At 52.8% G+C, this 17,764-nt stretch overlaps 2 long non-coding RNA genes across 3 annotated transcripts; both read right to left on the bottom strand.

Annotated features, from left to right (window-relative positions):
- Positions 1-2,120: 2,120 nt before the first annotated feature.
- Positions 2,121-2,717, bottom strand: LOC139789316 (uncharacterized). Of its 2 annotated transcripts, XR_011723139.1 has the most exons (4): positions 2,537-2,717; positions 2,425-2,465; positions 2,294-2,340; positions 2,121-2,174 (listed from the first exon to the last, which is right to left on the bottom strand). It is a non-coding gene; the product is annotated as an uncharacterized lncRNA (long non-coding RNA). The 2 variants fall into 2 exon arrangements; XR_011723138.1 differs by lacking the exon at positions 2,121-2,174 and having other exon boundaries at positions 2,264-2,340.
- A 12,301-nt stretch (positions 2,718-15,018) lies between these two features.
- LOC139789198 (uncharacterized) lies at positions 15,019-15,989 on the bottom strand. Its single transcript, XR_011723068.1, has 2 exons — positions 15,804-15,989; positions 15,019-15,336 (listed from the first exon to the last, which is right to left on the bottom strand). It is a non-coding gene; the product is annotated as an uncharacterized lncRNA (long non-coding RNA).
- Between the last annotated feature and the right edge of the window lie 1,775 nt (positions 15,990-17,764).

The following is a 17,764-nucleotide window of genomic DNA, read 5'->3' as shown; positions in this document are numbered from 1 at the left end:
CGGTTCCAAAGGTGACACGCACAGTGCCTGCAAAAACAAAAGGAAACGTTTAAGTGACTTGATGTAAAATACATGGCTGACCCACCCCACCACCATCTCACCCTCTCCAACCGCTCCTAAATGTGTGTCTTTGTCCCTCCGAGGATGGCTGCGGCACCTGCAAAAGCCAAAGCAAAAGGCACGTGCTGAGGTAGTGCCTCCAACAACAGGCAGCCCACTGTGATGTCCACCTCCTGCTCCTTTACCTCAGCCTCCCACCCATCTGCCTGCCATCGTCGTGGGGTGCCAGAAGTAGGTTTGGAGGACACCTGGAAAACACAAAAAACAGGGGATGCCAATGCCTTCAACGAAAATAAAACACCTGAGAAATAACTGCTCCTCCAGCACGCCAGCCTTTGCTCACCTTGCCAGAGCCACCTCCGGAACGGATATTCTGCTTCCTTGGCTGCTCTCACCTTCAAAAGGACAAACAAACCATAATGGGGTCAGGTAGCCAGGAGAAGGACCTTCACTCCAACACCGACTAACCTTTGGATGGTGCTCTTCTCTCCTCCTGCTCTGTCATGTACATCCTTGTCACATGGGATCTGAAAAACGGTGATGCACAAGTCACTGGAACACTGCCCAACAGTGCTGGACTAGTCCTTTAGGGCTCTTCCAAAAAACCCCAAACCTATAACTCTGGGAAGAGCAGCTCCAAACCAAACACTCAGACTAACTCCAGACACAGCCCTGCAAATCATGAGACTTGATCTCAAGAGAACACCGAGCAAAAAGAATATCTCTGGGATCCAAGACTGTTGGGCAAGATGACCTACTGCGATGTGGCTGTGAAGCGAGGGGCTGAAGCAACAGATGCCCACCAAGCCGGGCTTCAAGACCTAAGGATGTAGAGAACAAGTGCTCCTCTGCGAAAATCCATGACCAGAGATGCTGATTAATATGGATAAGTGTTTCAGAATACCACCATCAAGAAACTTCCCAGATGCAAGAATAATCCACGTGTTTAACTTGTCTTGAAAGAAAAAGATGCTGCTGACTAGGACTGTGCTGATGAGAGAAGACCTTCCAGGGATGATGCCCAAGATGAGGGACTGGCTCTGCGAGGACAAAGAGGACATTGAGGGATGAGGAAGTTATAAAACACTCAAGACAGACAGCACAAAGTACACACCACCACGCACAAAGGCTGGAGCTGCCCTGCCCAGGCCAAACCAATGCTGTAAACTCATCTGCCCCCTTCACCTGACCAAAGCAAGCTGCTCCCAGACAACCCTCTCCCCGGTTCTCACTTCAAAACCACTCCCTGCCGTTCCCAGCTTTGTCCCTTCTGCCCATCCCCAGTCCCTCCACTTATCTTTGGTGGTAGGGGTCCAAAGCCATGGTCATCACAGAAAGACAAAACCATCCACAGGGATGTTCCTGCAGCCACACATTTCCCGTTCATCATCTGCTGAAAAAGAAAAAAACAACCAAACAAAATAAACACATCACCACACATAATCATTTTCACCAGAAATTCCAACATGAGCCAGCACCAACCTCTTAGAGAAGACCCAGCTTCTCAAGAGTCCTGTGAGGTCTCACCCACCTGCTCATCACAGAATTAGGCACTGCAGGACTCAATGAAGGGCACCTAAAATACACAAAACCACTGTTTGGCTTGAATGAAGTCACTACATACATGAACCTCCTAAATTACCACCCCAGCTTACCTCCAACACTCAGCTCCAAAGGTGACAAAAAACAAACAAAACAAAATAAAACAAACGAAACACACAAAAAAAACCAACAAAAACAACCAACCCCACACCAAAAAAACCCTGGCAAAACAAAGAGAAACACTTAACTGAATTGATATTAAACACCTGGCTGACCTGGCCCACAACCATCTCGCCTGCCCCAACTGCTCCTCTCCACGTGGCTTTGTACCTCCAAGGCAGTGGGTGGCACCTGCAAAAGTCAAAGCAAAAGCCACATGCTGAGATATTGCCCCAATCAACAGGCAGCCCACACCAGCCTTTCCTCAGAAAACTTCAACATCCCTTCTGCAACAACTCCCAACCTCAGCACTTCAGTTCAGTCCCTCAGCTTATCTTCCTGAGGGATGGTGGTTTTCCATCTACGTCCAGCAAAACACCACGCTGTCTGACGGGCATGTTCCTCTTCATCACCTGCAACCAGAAAAAAAGGAAAATCAGAAACAGTGTCACCAATAAGGTGCACTTCAGCCATCAACCACCACTTATACTACACCCACCACCTCAAAAGAGCCCCACCCAGTTCCACTCACCTCCGTGATCCAGACTTGAATGCTGTGTCCACCACTGCTTTGGACACCTAGAAGACCAAGAGGAAGAGTTACTGTTCTGCTGATCAGTAGCCACCAGCTCCACGAACCCACTCTCTACCACCCCAGCTCACCTTCAATGCTCATCCGGTTCCAAAGGTGGCACGCACAGCACCTGAAACGTAAGGGAAACCTTTAACAGAGTTGACGTTAACACGTGGCTGACCCAGCCCACAGCCATCTCACCTTCTCCAACTGCTCCTCAAGACACGGTTTTGTCACTCCAGCACTGTGTGTGACACCTGCAAAAGTCAAAGCAAAAGGCACACGCTGAGATACTGCCCCCAACAACACCCAGGCCACTGTGACGTCCATCTCCTGCTTCTTTACCTCGGCCTCTCACCCATCCGCCTGCCATCTCTTTGGGGTGCCAAAACAAGGTTAGGAGCGCACCTGAAAAAAACCACAAACAACAAGGGATGTTCATGACCAGCCAATAATACAACACCTGAGAATAACTGCTCCTGCAGGCCACCGGCCTTTGCTCACCTTGCCACAGCCACCTCTGGTGTCCGTATCTCGCTTCGCTCGCCGCCTCCACCTTCAAAATGACAACAAAACATAATGCGGTGAAGCAGCCAAAGGAGGCACCTTCCCACCAACTCCACGCCCGAACCGACCTTTGGGTGGCGGCTTCCTCTCCTCCTCCATCTGTTTCTTGATGGTCATTGACACGTGGGAGCTGAAAAACAGGATTATGCAAATCACTTGGAAGGTGCTCAGCACAGAGTCGGTCACTTAATGGCACTTCCCATGGCCCCTGATCCTACGCAGCAGGCAGGGCAGCTCCAAGCCTCACAGGCACAGACTGACCAAAGACACAGCCGTGTGAGTCACGAGACCTGAGCTCAAGATAAAACTCGCAGCAAGATGCGGGACTCTGGAATTCAAGACTTGTGGGCAATAAGACCTACAGCGATGCGTCTGCAAAGCGAGAGAATGAAGCGACGGGTGCCTGAAAAGCCCCCTTCAAGACCTGAGGACGCAAGGATGCGGGGAACGAGTCCCCCTCGGGGAAACTGGATGGACAGAGATCAGATGACAACGCAATTGAGAATGACATTGCGGAAGACAGCCATCAAGAAACTTCCAAGTCGAGAGACCGATCTGCAATTTAGACTCAAGCAGAAGAACACGCTGCTGACCAGCACCGTGCTGAGCAGGAAAGGCTTTCCAGGGAGGATGCCCAAGATGCTGGGCTTGCTCTGTGAGGACACAGAGGACCATCAAGGCCTGAGGAAGCTCTAAGACAGCAAAGACTGACAACACAAAACACACAACCCCACACACCGAGGCTGGAGCTGCCGTGCCCATGGTGGAATCGTACTGAAAAGTAACCTGTTCCCTTCACCCACCCAAAGGTTGCTGCTCCCAGACAATCCTCTCCCCTACACTAACTTCAAAACACTACCTGCAATTCCCAGCCTCGACTCCTCTGCTCAGCCCCTCCCCACCCCCCCCCCGGGCCCTCAACTTATCTTTCAGAGAACTGGCACTCCAAAGCCATAGTTAGCCCAGAAAAAAAAAATAGGAGCGGCTCAGGATAATCCTCAACTTGCTAGGTTCCCCTTCACCACCTGCATTTAAAAAAAAAAAATAAAATAATAAAAACAATCACACCACAATACCAAAAAAATGAACCAAAAAACCCACACGCACGCACATAACCACAACACCAAAACACCTACCAGAATATTCAGCGATAAGTCCAACATCAGCCAGCCCCGTTCTCTTCCAAATGGCCCAGCTTCTCAGAAGAGCCCTCCGGGGTCCCACTCACCCACGCTTTCCAGGTTTGGGTTAGGGTTCGTCATTCAGGGCAACTAAAAGGCACAAAACTATTTTTCTGCTTGAGAGAAGACACTAGCTCCACAAGCCCTGCACTACCACCTCACCTCCAATGCTCATTCAATTCCTGCAACTTGCTAGCATCATGCCAGGGAGGGACAGGCTCCCATCAATCACCCAAAGGGCACCGCTTCTGAACAGCTCGCTCTCCTACAGTACCTTTAAAACCCGAGCCAGCGATTCCTAACCTTGACCCCTCTACGCAGACCCTCCCCAACCATCCTCCCTTTCTCTTACCTTTCAAACGGCTGGGGCTCTGAAGCACTGGACAGAAAAGTAACCCACATCGGCTGACTGGAATCTTCCCAAAACCACAAAGTTCCTCCTCACCATCTGCAATAACAAACAGCAATGCCAGCAGAAATAGGATATCAGCTAAATACCAACCTCTTCTACAAGCTCCTCATAACCCCCGACTTGCCCCGTTCTGCTTGTGAGATCGAGCCTCCTCGTTACCATCCCGTCTCACCTCCAGCGCTCTTCCCCCTCCAAAGGTGGCACACGCAGCTCCTGCAAAAACAAAGGGAAACGCTTACCCGCGTTGAAGTAAAATCTCTGGATGAGCGGGCCCGCAACCGTCTCACCTTCTCTGGCTGCTCCTCAACCCGTGGCTTTGTGTGGCACCTGCAAAAGTCAAAGGAAAAGCACATGCCGAGATAATGCCTAAAACAACAGGCAGCCCACTGTGATATCCACCTCCCGCTTGCTCCTTTACCTTGGCCCCTCGCCCGTCTGCCTGCCAGCCTTGTGGGGTGCCAAAATGAGGTTTGGAGGGCTCCCAAAAAGCACAAAAAGCAGGGGATGCGAATGCCTTCCACAGCAATACAACATCTGAGAAATAACTGCTCCTGCAGCCCACCAACCTTTGGTCTACGGAATGCTGCTCAACACACGGACAATTCCTCTGAGACTCTTCCAAGGGCCCTTGACCCTACAATGTGGGCAGGACAGCTCCAAGCCAAACTCTCAATACTGAGGCCGACCCAATACACAGCGCTGCAAACCACAAGACTCGACCTCAAGAGGAAACTCACAGTAAGATGAATGATTCCAGGATCCAAGACAGCTCGGCTGGAAGACATCCAGGGATGCAACAGTGACGCACGGAGGCTCCATTGTGGCCCCAAGAGTGTCGAACAACATCGCCTTTTAAAGAAGCTACTTTCTAAGCTTAGATGACAGGTAAATGAGAAGCCTGGATTCGAGACCTAAGGACACAGGGAACCGGTCCCAGTTTAAGAAAATCCACAATTAGAGATTCTGATGGAGTTAGGAAGAACATGTCAAAAGACAACCTTTGAGAAAGCTACGATACACAAGACTGTTCCATGTTGTGAATTTGTTATGCGAGACAAAGCATTACTGATTGTGCTGATAAGGTGTTTTAGACCCTAGGGATGGTGCCCAAGGTGCAAGACTTGCTCTGTGAGCACAATGAGGACACTAAGGCCGTAGAAAGCTCTAAGACAACAAAGAAACAGCAGAAACTACACACCAAAACACACAAAGGCTGGAGCTGCCCTGCCCGTGTTTGCATCGTGTTGGAATCTAACCTGGTCCCTTCACCTGACCAAAGGGGGCTGCTCCTGGACAGCCTTCTCCCCTACACTAACTTCCAACCCCTTTCCTGCAATTCTCAACTTTCCCCCTCCCTGCCCAGCCCTTCCTCACACCTGGTTCCTCTTATCTTTAGGGGGGTTGGCACCTGAAGCCATGGTCAACAAGGAAAGCCACGTCAGGGGGTTAGGATGTTCCTGTAGCCACAGGGTTCCTCTTCATCAGGTGCCATGAAAAAATTTCCAACCAACAGTACCACAAGCAAGTCCCACATCAGTAAACACTGACCTCTTAGAGAACGCTGAACTCCTCCAAAGAGCCCCTGAGTGTTCCACTTACCCTCTCACTCCAGATTTGAACACTGCAGCCGTTTGGAGAACCAAAAAATACCAAGACAGAGCAAACCACTGCACCCACCAGAAGCTGCCACTCCTGCTCCTCTCACCCAACAGAGCTCCAAGCACAGCACAGCCACTGAGCAGACTGAGCCCCAGAGTAGAGGTGGAGGCTTATACACCCTGGGCCCCACTGCCCTTCCCAAAATCCCTTGGGAAAGCCCCCTCATCAACCTGACTGGCCACACCTGGGCTACCCCAGCCTGTAGTCAGGTAGGGCCTAGCTAGGGCCTGGCGGTCGGAAGATATCGCCTTGCATGGGAAGACAGGGCCTCTCTCTCTTATCAGTAGTAAGATAGTGATGTAAGCCGACAGGAACGTCTCTGTAAGCTTAAGCTATATAAGGCTGTATCACCTGTGAATAAACGCCATTTTGCCTATCCACCACATTGGTGTCTGTGAGCATGATGGACGGAGTTCACTGTTCCTGAACCAGGTCGCCACGCCTAATGATAGGCAACACAGCCCCAGCTGGAGCCCTTCAGAGAACATCATCCCCTGCTCCTGCCACAGCTGGGAGCTCAATCCCCAGGGTCTGCTAAAAATCCACAAACACAGCCCACCACCCCTACTCCCCCCAGGGCACTCTGAAGACAGGAAAAGGTTCATTTAGGCTTCTCAATCCCAGCAGAGTTGGGGACAAGGCTCAGAGCCAGAGAAAGAGAGAAAAGGCAAGAGAAAAGCACAAGAGAGAGAGAGAGACAGAGAAAAAGAAGACGGCCTGGGAAAAAAGGAGAAGGCCACAGCCATAGGGGGAGGAGTACAAGGACAGGGCCACAATGACAAGAAGGCAGCCGGGAACCAAGCCACAATCAGTGCTGCAAATGAGCATCACAACAGCCACTGCCAATCTCTTCAGCACCAGACTCCTCAGATCCCCCATCCCACCCCTCCCTCCAAGCCCTTCCCCACACATGGTTCCACTTATTTTTCGTGGGGGTTGGCACCTGAAGCCATGGTGAACAAGGAAAGCCACATCACAGGGCTGGGATGTTCCTGTAGCCACAGGGTTCCTCTTCATCAGGTGCCATGAAAAAATTCCAACCAACAGTACCACCAGCAAGTCCCACATCAGTAAACACTGACCTCTTAGAGAATGCTGAACTCCACCAAAGAGCCCCTGGGTGTTCCCCTTTCCCTCTCATTCTAGAGTTGAACACTGCAGGCATTACCACTTGGGGAACCAAAAAATACCAAGATGGAGGAAACAACCACTGCACCAGCCAAAAGCCCCCAGCCCTCCTCCTCTTACCTTGAAGAGCTCCAAGCACACCACAACTGCCAAGCAGACTGAGCCCTTGAGTGGAGGTGCAGGCTTCTATACCCTCCCCAGAGTCCTTTGGGAAAGCCCCCTCATCAACCTGACTGGCCACACCTGGGCTACCCCAACCCCAGCTGGAGCCCTTCAGAGAACATCATCCCCTGCTCCTGCCACAGCTGGGAGCTCAGTCCCCAGGGTCTGCCAACAACCCACAACCACAGCCCCCCACCCCCACTAGGGCACTCTGAAGGCAGGAAAAGGTTCATTTAGGCTTCTCAAAAATCCCAGCAGAGCTGGGAGAAGGCTCAGAGCCAGAGAAAGAGAGAAAAGGCAAGAGAAAAGCATGAGAGAGAGAGAGAGAGAGAGAGAGAGACAGAGAGAGAGAGAGAGAGACAGAGAGAGAGACAGAGAGAGAAGATGGCTTGGGAAAAAAGGAGAAGGCCACAGCCATAGGGGGAGGAGTAGAAGGACAGGGCCACAATGACAAGAAGGCAGCAGGGAACCAAGCCACAATCAGTGCTGCAAATGAGCATCACAACAGCCACTGCCAATCTCTTCAGCACCAGACTCCTCAGATCCCCCACATCCCACCCCTCCCTCCAAGCCCTTCCCCACACATGGTTCCACTTATTTTTCGGGGGGGGTTGGCACCTGAAGCCATGGTTGACAAGGAAAGCCACATCACAGGGCTGGGATGTTCCTGTAGCCATAGGGTTCCTTCACTACATTTTCAAGTCTTTTTTAATTAGGACATGATTGAAGACATGAAGGAAGAGACTCCAATTGCTGTGCACAATCAGAATTGTTGATGGTGTGGCTCACAAGACTTACATACTATCCCAATATCTATTGATTGATCTACAATTCACACATCAAAGTGCTCTTCCTACAAACATAAAAAACCTTATCTACCCGTCCCCACCAGAAGTACTGGGTTTCAGGACATAACATCGTCCAGATAGCAAATTCCTTAAGTTATTAACAGCTCTTTTTTCTTCTTCAGGGTCAGTGAGTGCCTGGGAACCTGCAGCACTCCACACAAGCCTGCTCCTCTGCTGTTCTACAAGGACACACAGTTAAAACTTTTTATTTGTTAAAGATACTTGTACTTAGATTTATCCTTCAAACTCCACGGCGTAGTACAAAACCTAGACTACATAGCCTGGCCCTAGGAAAAGTGCAGTGATGTCACCAGGCATAAAGTGATGACTTCATAGGGAGGGTCCAACAAGCGTACATGATGAACTCTATGGGGCACAGCTATATCTATGGGGCAGGCAGGCAGCTGTGGGTCATGCTCACTGGAGCCTGGAGTAGCCACTGGTCAGTGAGGCCAGGTCCCCTGGAAAGCTGTGGGGCAGCAGCCCCACAAATCTAACTCCAGTTCTGCGGGACAGAAAAAATGTCCCTTTGGGTTGGGACACGCTCCTTTCAGGTTAAGCCCCACCCTTTTCAGATGGACACTCCCCCATGTGGGGCACACCCAACCCACTTTTGGTGCAGACGCACCTACTTTGGCTTATAGTCTCGCCCTCCTGAATGGACACACCCTCTGAGGGATGCAAACCCCATCCCCTTTGGGTGCAGACACTCCCGCTTTGCCTTAAGCCACACCCTCAGGGGAGTAAACACTCCCTGTTTTATACAATCCCCACCAACTTTGGCTGTGGACACGACCTTTTGCATTAAGCTCTGCCCTCCTTGGAATAAACACACGCAGTGTGATGGAAAACCTCTCCTACTTTGGCTGTGCAAATGCCCCTTTTCCTTATAGCCCCGCTCTCCTGAGTGGACACACCCTCTGTGATTTAAAAACCCTGACCCCGTTGGCTGTGGACATGCCCCTTTTGTGTTAAATCCCACCTTCCAACCCCTCCAAATTTGGCTGTGGACACACCTCCTTTCCTTATCGTCCCCTTCTCCTGAGTGGACACACCCTCAGTGCTATGCAAACCCTGCCCCATTTGGTGGGGACGCACCCCTTTTGTATAAAGCCCCCGTCCTCCTGTATGTGGACACACCCCCTGTAATGGGAACCCCACCGTCATACACACCCCCTTCGCATGAAGCCCTGCCCTCCTGGGAATAAACACTCCCTGTGAAGCAAACCCCGTCGACTCTGTGTGGACAAATCCCTTTATGGTTTAGCCACGCCCTCTTAGGAGTGGACACCCTCCCTTTGTGATGCCTACCTCACCCTTTATCGCTGTGGAAACGCCTCCTTCGGATTAAGCCATGCCCTCCTTCGCATGGACACACCGCTCGTGTGATGCAAGCCTTGCCCCCTTTGAATTAAGCCCCGCCCTCCTGGAAATAAACACTCCCTGTGTGAAGCAAACTGCATCCACTTAGCTTAAGCGCTGCCTTCCTGAACATGGACATACCCCCCATGTGTTGAAAACCCCACCCACTTGGGGTGTGGACACGTTCGAGTATAGCCCCACCCTCCAAGGAACAGACACAGCCCAAAAATGGAAACCCCACAGCATTTGGGTGTGGACACACCCCGGACGCCCCACAGAACTCACCCATGACTATGGGGCAGCTGAGAAGTACAATGGGGCACTGCGGTTCTGTGTGGAGCAGGTGAGGAAAAGATAGGGCAGCTGAGGGGCCCATGCGGGACAGTTAAAATACCCTATGGGGCATCGGGGGTCTGTGTGGGGCAGGTTAGGAAACAAAAGGGCAGCATAGGGGCATATGTGGGAAAGTTAAAATACCCAGTGGAGAGCTAGAGGTCTGTGTGGGGCAGGTTGGGAGACTATAAGGCAGCTGAGATGCCCAATGGGGAGGTGACTGTGGGTCAGGTGTGGGTCCCCACTTGTCCCTAGGAGTCGGTGTGTGTCCTGTCCCCCCCAAACCCCACTCCCCCAGTAGCTGTTCCACCTCAGGTCCATAGCAGAGCTGGATCTCCCTCTGCTGCTACAAGCCACAGCCGCTGCCGTGCAGACACGCCCCTCTCATGGGAACAGGTCCCAGCTCCTTCTCTGTAGACATTCTCCCAGGTGTAAAAACCCTGCCCCCCTTCGGGTGTGGCAATGCCTTTTTTGTTTTAAACCCCCACCCGGAGCGCAGACACTTTCCGTGTGTGATGCACAATCTTTGTGTACACTTTGCGCACCACGTGCTCACCCCTCCCCCCTTACTGCATTCTTTCTCCACTCCGGGCTCGCCTACACGCTCACACACTGACACACGCAGCCCTCCCCCCCCTGCTCTTGGACACCAATGCTGGTCCCTTCTGCCCGTCCCCTTCTCCCCTCCCACCCCCAGCCTCACATCCAGCCCCACAAATCACGCGTGCCCGTGTGGCTGCATCTTCGGTGACAAGAAATCCCCGTCCAAGTCGCCGTCACTGTGCCGGGAGACACCTCTCCGGACGCCATTTTATCTCCCCGAGCTCTCCCCGCCCGTTTCAGCCGCTGCCACCCCCACGCCCCCATTTTGGTCCCCCCGTGCCCGTGGATCCCCCCCGGCTATTCCCGCCACCCCCAACTTCTGCGCTGCCCCCCATGCCCCCCTCCCCGGCCTCATTTTCCCCACCCGCAGCTCACAGCCGCCATTCCAAATCCCCGTCAGCACCGCCGCTCCCTCACGCTGAGGAGTCACCCCTGTAAAGTTTCGGGATTCGCTGATTGGCCGCACGACGCCAGGAGAAAGCTTTCCATTGGATCAGACTCTGCTGCACCCAACCCATTCCCTGTGGCAATCCACGCGCTGATTGGTCGATGCTTTTTCGACCCCGTAGCTCGGACCCGCTCCCTCAGTCTCCACCCTTCCGGGATGCTGATTGGCCAGCGGCGCTGAAGAGACCGCCGCTGCCCCACCCCCACCCCTACACTCCCGCCCCAGGGAACCGGGGACCTTCCACTCCCCCTCCCCCCTCCAGCCCCAGGCACGCGCTCCTGCCCCCAGGGAACCGGCGAGCAAAAGGCGGGAACGGGACAGGACGTTCTACCCTTCCCCCCCCCCCCCCGCCCTTGCCCCAGGGCAGCGGTCAAAACCGGCCCAGAGCGGCCCTGTGGCGCGTGCCTCCTCCCCCTTACTGTCCCCGCTGCTTCCGCCCCTCTACTCGCCCCGGAGGCGGGCGGCGCTGCGGAGCGACCGAAGCCGGCGGCCCCCGCCGGGCTGGAGTTCTGCGCTCTGCCCGCCGGCTCCGCCAAGAGCGGCGGCAGAGGCGGCGGCTCCGGACCCGTCGAGAGGCAACCGCGCGGCAGCTGCGCCGCCATCACCCCGAAAGCGGCATCAGGCGCCCGGAAGTGACGATTCCCCAGCGCCCAAAGCGCCACCGCAGCCGCGCAGAGCCCCAGTGCCCACGCTGTGCCCGCAGCCGCAGCCCCGCGCTCTGCACCCGGGAACGGCCGCAAGGGCCGGAATGAAAAAAAAAAAAAAAAAAAAAAACTCGGCTCCAATGTGTGTGTGAGTGCACACACGAGGACAGAGACCGCTGCGGTCCCCAGCTGTGTCCGCAGCGCAGAGCGCACGCGCTGTCTTTGGTGCACACCTCCGCCCACCTTTGCGGTGTCACCGACCGCCGCGTCCCGCAGCCTCGCGCTCACCCGCAGCACGGAAAGCGCCGGGGGCGAGGGGAGGGAGGGTGCACGGACCTGCACACGGAGCTGAAGGTTCGACCCTGTGAGCCAGTTCCCCACAGAAGCCACCCCAGGTAACTGGTGCATTGCACAGATCACCCCTCCACAGAATGCAACACCCCAAAACTGCTGGTTCTGCACTCAAGGTACCCCTCACCTTGCCGGCGTCCTCCCCAATGCCAGTGTCTCACTTCACACCGAGAAAATAAAGCCAGAGAAGTGTGAGCCAGAACCACCCACAGTCATCCCCATCCTCCCACACCCACCTTTACCCAGCTCTCTGCTCTGCCCTCTGGCACACAGCTCGTGCACCTGAAAAGAACCCAAACCAACCATGGAAATCAAGTCACCTGGATGCTGCCAGGTAGTTTGGTGAGACCTGAGGTGGTCTTGTTGTGTATAGCCTCTAACTACAGTTACAAGTACAAATCCCAGCTCTCGAGCCCCAGCTGTACAACACCAACAGCGGGCACAGCACAGACACAGGCTGGAGCTGCCCTGCCCAGTACACGCTCGCATTGTGCTGAAGATTCTTCCGCTCTCTTTACCCACCCAAAGGGGACTGCACCCTGATAGCCCTCACCCCTACGCTAAATGTAAAACCCCTCTCAATTTGCAGCCTCGTCCCCTCCCAGGCCCTCGGCTTAGCTTTCAATTGGCCAGGGGTCTGCAGCCATCTTCAATGAAACCACCACTTGCTCTAACTGGGATGCTTTTGCAGTTGCCAGGCCTCTCAAACATCTGAAAAGAAAAAAAAAAAAAGAAACGTTTAAAATCAAACCAAGCAACCCACAATCAGTGCTGGCAGTGTGCAGTCCACCAACCTCTTTAACACTGCTCCCCTCCTCCCCAAAAGCACTGCAGTGTTCTGTTCACCTACTCAGTCCAGAATTGGATGCTGCACCCCTCCTTGCTTGTGGTATCTAAGGTACTGAAAGACAAAAACTTACTGCTGTGCTTCTGAGAAGCCCCCTTCCCGGTGACCCTCCTCACTAACATCCCAGCTTGCCTCAGATGCTCATCCAATTTCAACAAGGGCCTGCGCAAGGGTCAACACAACCGGGTCGGTGTCTTAAGAGTGTCTCACCTTCTCGGGCGGCTGTTGGCATCCTGCTTCACCACTCCAAGGCGGTCACCTCGTCTGCAAAAATGACAGCAAACAACCCACGCTGAGACACTGCCGAAGCCAGAAGCCTGCCCAAAACATCTCCCCTCTGCTGCTCTTCCCTTTGCTCCCCTTTGCCCCTTTGTCTGGCCTCTGCTGGTTACAGGTTGAGCCTTGCGTGCCACCTGGGAAGCACACAGAAGGGATGCTTGGCACTCCCTGACAACACAACTCCTGACAAACAATTGCTGTTCCAGCACACCAGTCTTCACTCACCACAGGCTCCTCTTCAACACGCACCCACCCGCTCTGCTCCTCTCCTCCATTGCTCTCTGATGTGTGGCTCCTCCCTCTGCATTGAAACATCAATACCCTGCAGTCAGCTGGAGGCTGAGCAATAGCTGAACAGTTACAGAGGGTTCCCTTTAGAAATACCATCCAGATCCCAACTACCTACAATTAAAAAAACAAAACAAAAAAACTTATAATGAGGCCCCATGTGTCAAAGCCTTACCAACCTGGCCACCCATCCTGCTCAGCCATCCCTGTGGTAGCCTCTCCCAGCTGACTCCAGCCACCCCCTCTCGGTAACACTGAGGAAAAGACAACTCTCCCCTGCTGAGAGCTGCTACTTGCCTTGAAATGCACTGCGCTGTCTGTGCCTCAGCAGTTGGAGACAGCAGATCAACATCAACCCCGTTGCTATTCTTCCCCCAACCCCACCATTGCTACACCCCCCAGAGAGAGCAGCTCCAGCTCAACCACACACACAGAGGATGTGAGGAAAATACGTCTCCACAAGAAAAATAACTCCCAGACTTCAGATGCTACTGGGGAAAGAGAGGTATGGTGACATGAGATAGAGGTGAATGTTGAAGAAGAGTCAGGAAAGGTCCTCTTGACACCTTGTAAGGTTTGTGAATGGACTTCTTTGTTTTTTAAGCTCTTCAGCAGGGAGGAGTCAAGCTACAGCTGGATCCAATCTTAGTCTCTGACTGGAAAGAAAAGTTCAGCCCCGTGGTTTAGTCACAGAATCATCTTCTTGCAGCTTCAGCTGTGTGCCTCTGGACAGAAAAAACCCACTCTTATTTTACCTGTTCCTTTTAATGCCTCACAATATGACTGTGCACTTGTTCATATTACTCTTCATCTAGTTATCTTCCATGACGAATATGGTCTTACAATTCTTTCCTCTTCTCTCTGAGAGTCACCATTCACCATCAGGCCCCTCCTTTTCTGGCCAATTTTTTTTCTCTTCCAGTTGCTTTGCTGAAGGATAATTCTTCCTCAGTTTGATTTCCCCAACAGTTTGTGTTTCCCCAACCTTACTACTGTAGAGGATAATTCTGAATAATTCTCTCACTGTCTACATCTAGTTATATTATTATATAATAATAGGCTGCAATTAAAATGAAATTGTAGCTGAATTCCTCCCGCTTGCCAGTACTTGCTTCTGCGCATGCGCCGGAGGACAGCCACCATCGAGACGACCCCCCGCAGGATAGACGGCCTGCTCCCGGGCCAGACCGCCTTCCTTTCTTTCCATAGAGACGTTCCCTCTCCGTGCCCGCTTCCGGCGCCCCCCCCCCCCTCCCGCCGATCCCCGGCCCTCCCGCGCCTTTTCCTCACCCCGGAGGTGACGCGGCACGGCGGAGCGGCCGCCGATCGGGCGTTCCGCGCTCTGCCCGCCCGCTCCGCCAACGGCGGCGGAGCCGGGAAGAGGCAGACGGATGCCCCCTACCCCCCGCAGGACCCATTTCGCCCCCTCCCACCGCCCCCAGCAGTCACCGGCGCCACCCAAGTCCAGCTCCAGCCCCCCCCCACGGCCCCTCTTCCAGTCACTGCCCGGGTCAGGCGTCTCCCCTTAAATCTGAACGTCTGCAAAAAAATTAAGCAAGCACCTCCTTAAGCGGGTTCACGGCTCGGTTTTATTGGAGTCCAGCAGCTGACAGGTACCGACCGAATCACACAGATGACCTTCACGTTTCCCTCCCCTCTCCTCAGCGGCAGGATCTTGCCCCGTCTCCAACGCCACCCACCTCAACTCCCCCCCAGAAAAAAAAAAAACAAACCTCAGCCTAAATACCCCAGCATCACTACGTGAAGCCTCAGATACAGTCCCAAAAGTTAATCCCCTCAATGGCCAACACACAGCCGCCCGCCCCCCAAATCTAGCCTCCCCAGTTTCTTCTCCCCTTCTCAGATTTCTTTCCCTGTTTGGCTCGTACCTTTTCAGAGAGAGAGAGACACGGACATCAATTGGCATCACTGACACAGATGACAAAACAAAGCTTTTATAGGCAGCACGTAATGCAGCACAAATCAGCCGCAGCCAGAGCAGAGGCTGTGGCCGAGGGTTTCGGGGGAAAAGAGACTACAGTTTCTTGCCTGTGCCTGTGCCATACAGCTGGATTCCCCTTTACGGCCTCGAGCAAACCTCCTTCAGCACGAGATCTCTGGATTTTAAACGGCGCCCCGGTTAGGGCGAGGAGAAAAGGTAAGTTTCTGTCTGGTACGTCTGCTTTCAGCCCAGTCTCTTGCAAGTAGCTTGACTTGCTGAAATTAACAGCAAGTTTCTCGGGCAGTGCCTGCTTCTAGGACCGGCAACACTCGATGTTTAGAGTAACAGTTAGAGGTTTTACCCCCCCATCTAACTGCACCGAGCTGGCAGACGCTTAAGAGATGAGGCTGTTACCTTCGCTTGGCCCATCTGAGCTGCAGGCCTCCTCTTTCGCCAAAAAGAACCCAAAGCCTCATTTTTAAGTACTCACCCCGCGTGCCTGGAGTCGTAGTTTTCGAAAGAAGCGGGGGGCATTGAGCAGAGAAGGCAGCAGAGGTGCTGGGGTTCCCAAACAGGTAGCGGGGCTGAGATAATCGGGGTTCCGCGCTCTGCCTGCCCGCCCGCTCCGCCAACGGCGGCGGAGCCGGGAAGAGGCAGACGGACGCGGCCATTCCGTACGGAGCGAGAGCGCGCCGCCATGGTTCCGTAACGGGGGCGGGTGCCCGGCTTCAGCCGCCGCCGCCGCGCATGCGCAGAGACACCGGCGCCTCGCTGCTGCAGTGCCGGCCTCTCGCCACCGGGGGGCGCAACGAGCGCCGAAAAAAGGGGGAAAAAACGAAAAAACGAAAGGGGAAAAAAAGAATAATTCCAAAATAAAAGCGCCCCGCAGCGTCCCCGTTACCCCCTGCCCCCCGCAGGACCCATTTAGCCCCCTCCCACCGCCCCCAGCAGTCACCGGCGCCACCCAAGTGCTACAACTTTGTTTTTTGTACCAAAAACCTCCAATATTTGACCCCTCGGCCACTCTCCAGATGTTTCCAAATATGTCTCCAAAATTCCATATAAATGGGCCTGGATTAAAAATGAAAAAAGGGACAACTGAAAATTTGATCTGGATTTAATCCTCACAGAAACCCTACCCAGAACAACACCAACAATCTGGCTACAAATTTTGCTTTAGTACCAAAACCCTCAAATACTTGGCTCCTCCACAGTACACCCTCTGTATCTAAATATAGCTCCAAAATTCCTTATAAATGGGCTTAGAATAAAAATGCAGACTGTGACCACTGGAAACATTTGCTGGCCCTAACCCTCACATGGACACTTACCCACAGCACCACCAACAATCTGGCTACAAATCTGTTTTTTGTTCTAAATGCCTCCAAAATTTGACGCCTCAGCCACTCCCCTGATGTTTCACAATATGGCTCCAGAATTCCATATAAATGGGCCTGGATTAAAAATGAAAAAAGGGACAACTGAAAATCTGATCTGCCTTTAACCCTCACATGGAACCCTACCCAGAACAACACCAACAATCTGGCTACAAATTTTGCTTTAGTACCAAAACCCTCAAATACTTGGCTCCTCCACAGTACACCCTCTGTATCTAAATATGGCTCCAAAATTCCTTATAAATGGGCTTAGAATAAAAAACCATAGTGTGGCCACTGGAAACTTTTGCTGGCCCTAACCCTCACATGGACACTTACCCACAGCACCACCACCAATCTGGAACAACTTTGTTTTAGTACCAAAAACTTCCATATTTGACCCCTCGGCCACTCCCCCGATGTTTCCAAATATGTCTCCAAAATTCAATAAAAATTGATTAGAAAAAAATCCATAGTGTGGCCACTGGAAACTATTGCTGGCCCTAACCCTCACATGGAACCCTACCCACAGCACCACCAACACTCTGATTACAACTTTGGTTTTTATACCAAATACCTCCAATATTTCACCCCTCAGCCACTCCCCAGATGTTTCACAATATGGCTCCAAAATTCCCTATAAATGGGCCTGGATTAAAAATGAAAAAAGGGACAACTGAAAATTTGATCTGCCTTTAACCCTCACATGGAACCCTACCCACAGCACCACCAACAATCTGGCTACAAATTTTGTTTGGTACCAAAAGCCTCAAATATTCAACCCCTCAACCACTGTCCATATGTTTCACAACATGGTTCCAAAACTCCATATACTTGGGCCTAGAGAAAAAGTGATAAAAGGGACAACTGAAAATTTGATCTGGGCCTAACCCTCACATGGAACCCTACCCACAGCACCACCACCAATCTCGCTACAACTTTGGTTTTTGTACCAAATACCTCCAATATTTGACCCCTCAACCACACCCCAAATGTTTC

The sequence above is a fragment of the Heliangelus exortis genome, chromosome W, assembly GCF_036169615.1.
Source record: "Heliangelus exortis chromosome W, bHelExo1.hap1, whole genome shotgun sequence".
NCBI classification, from domain to species: domain Eukaryota; kingdom Metazoa; phylum Chordata; class Aves; order Apodiformes; family Trochilidae; genus Heliangelus; species Heliangelus exortis.
Note: the sequence above shows the minus strand (reverse complement) of the source record. Positions and strands in the feature narration are given on the sequence as shown.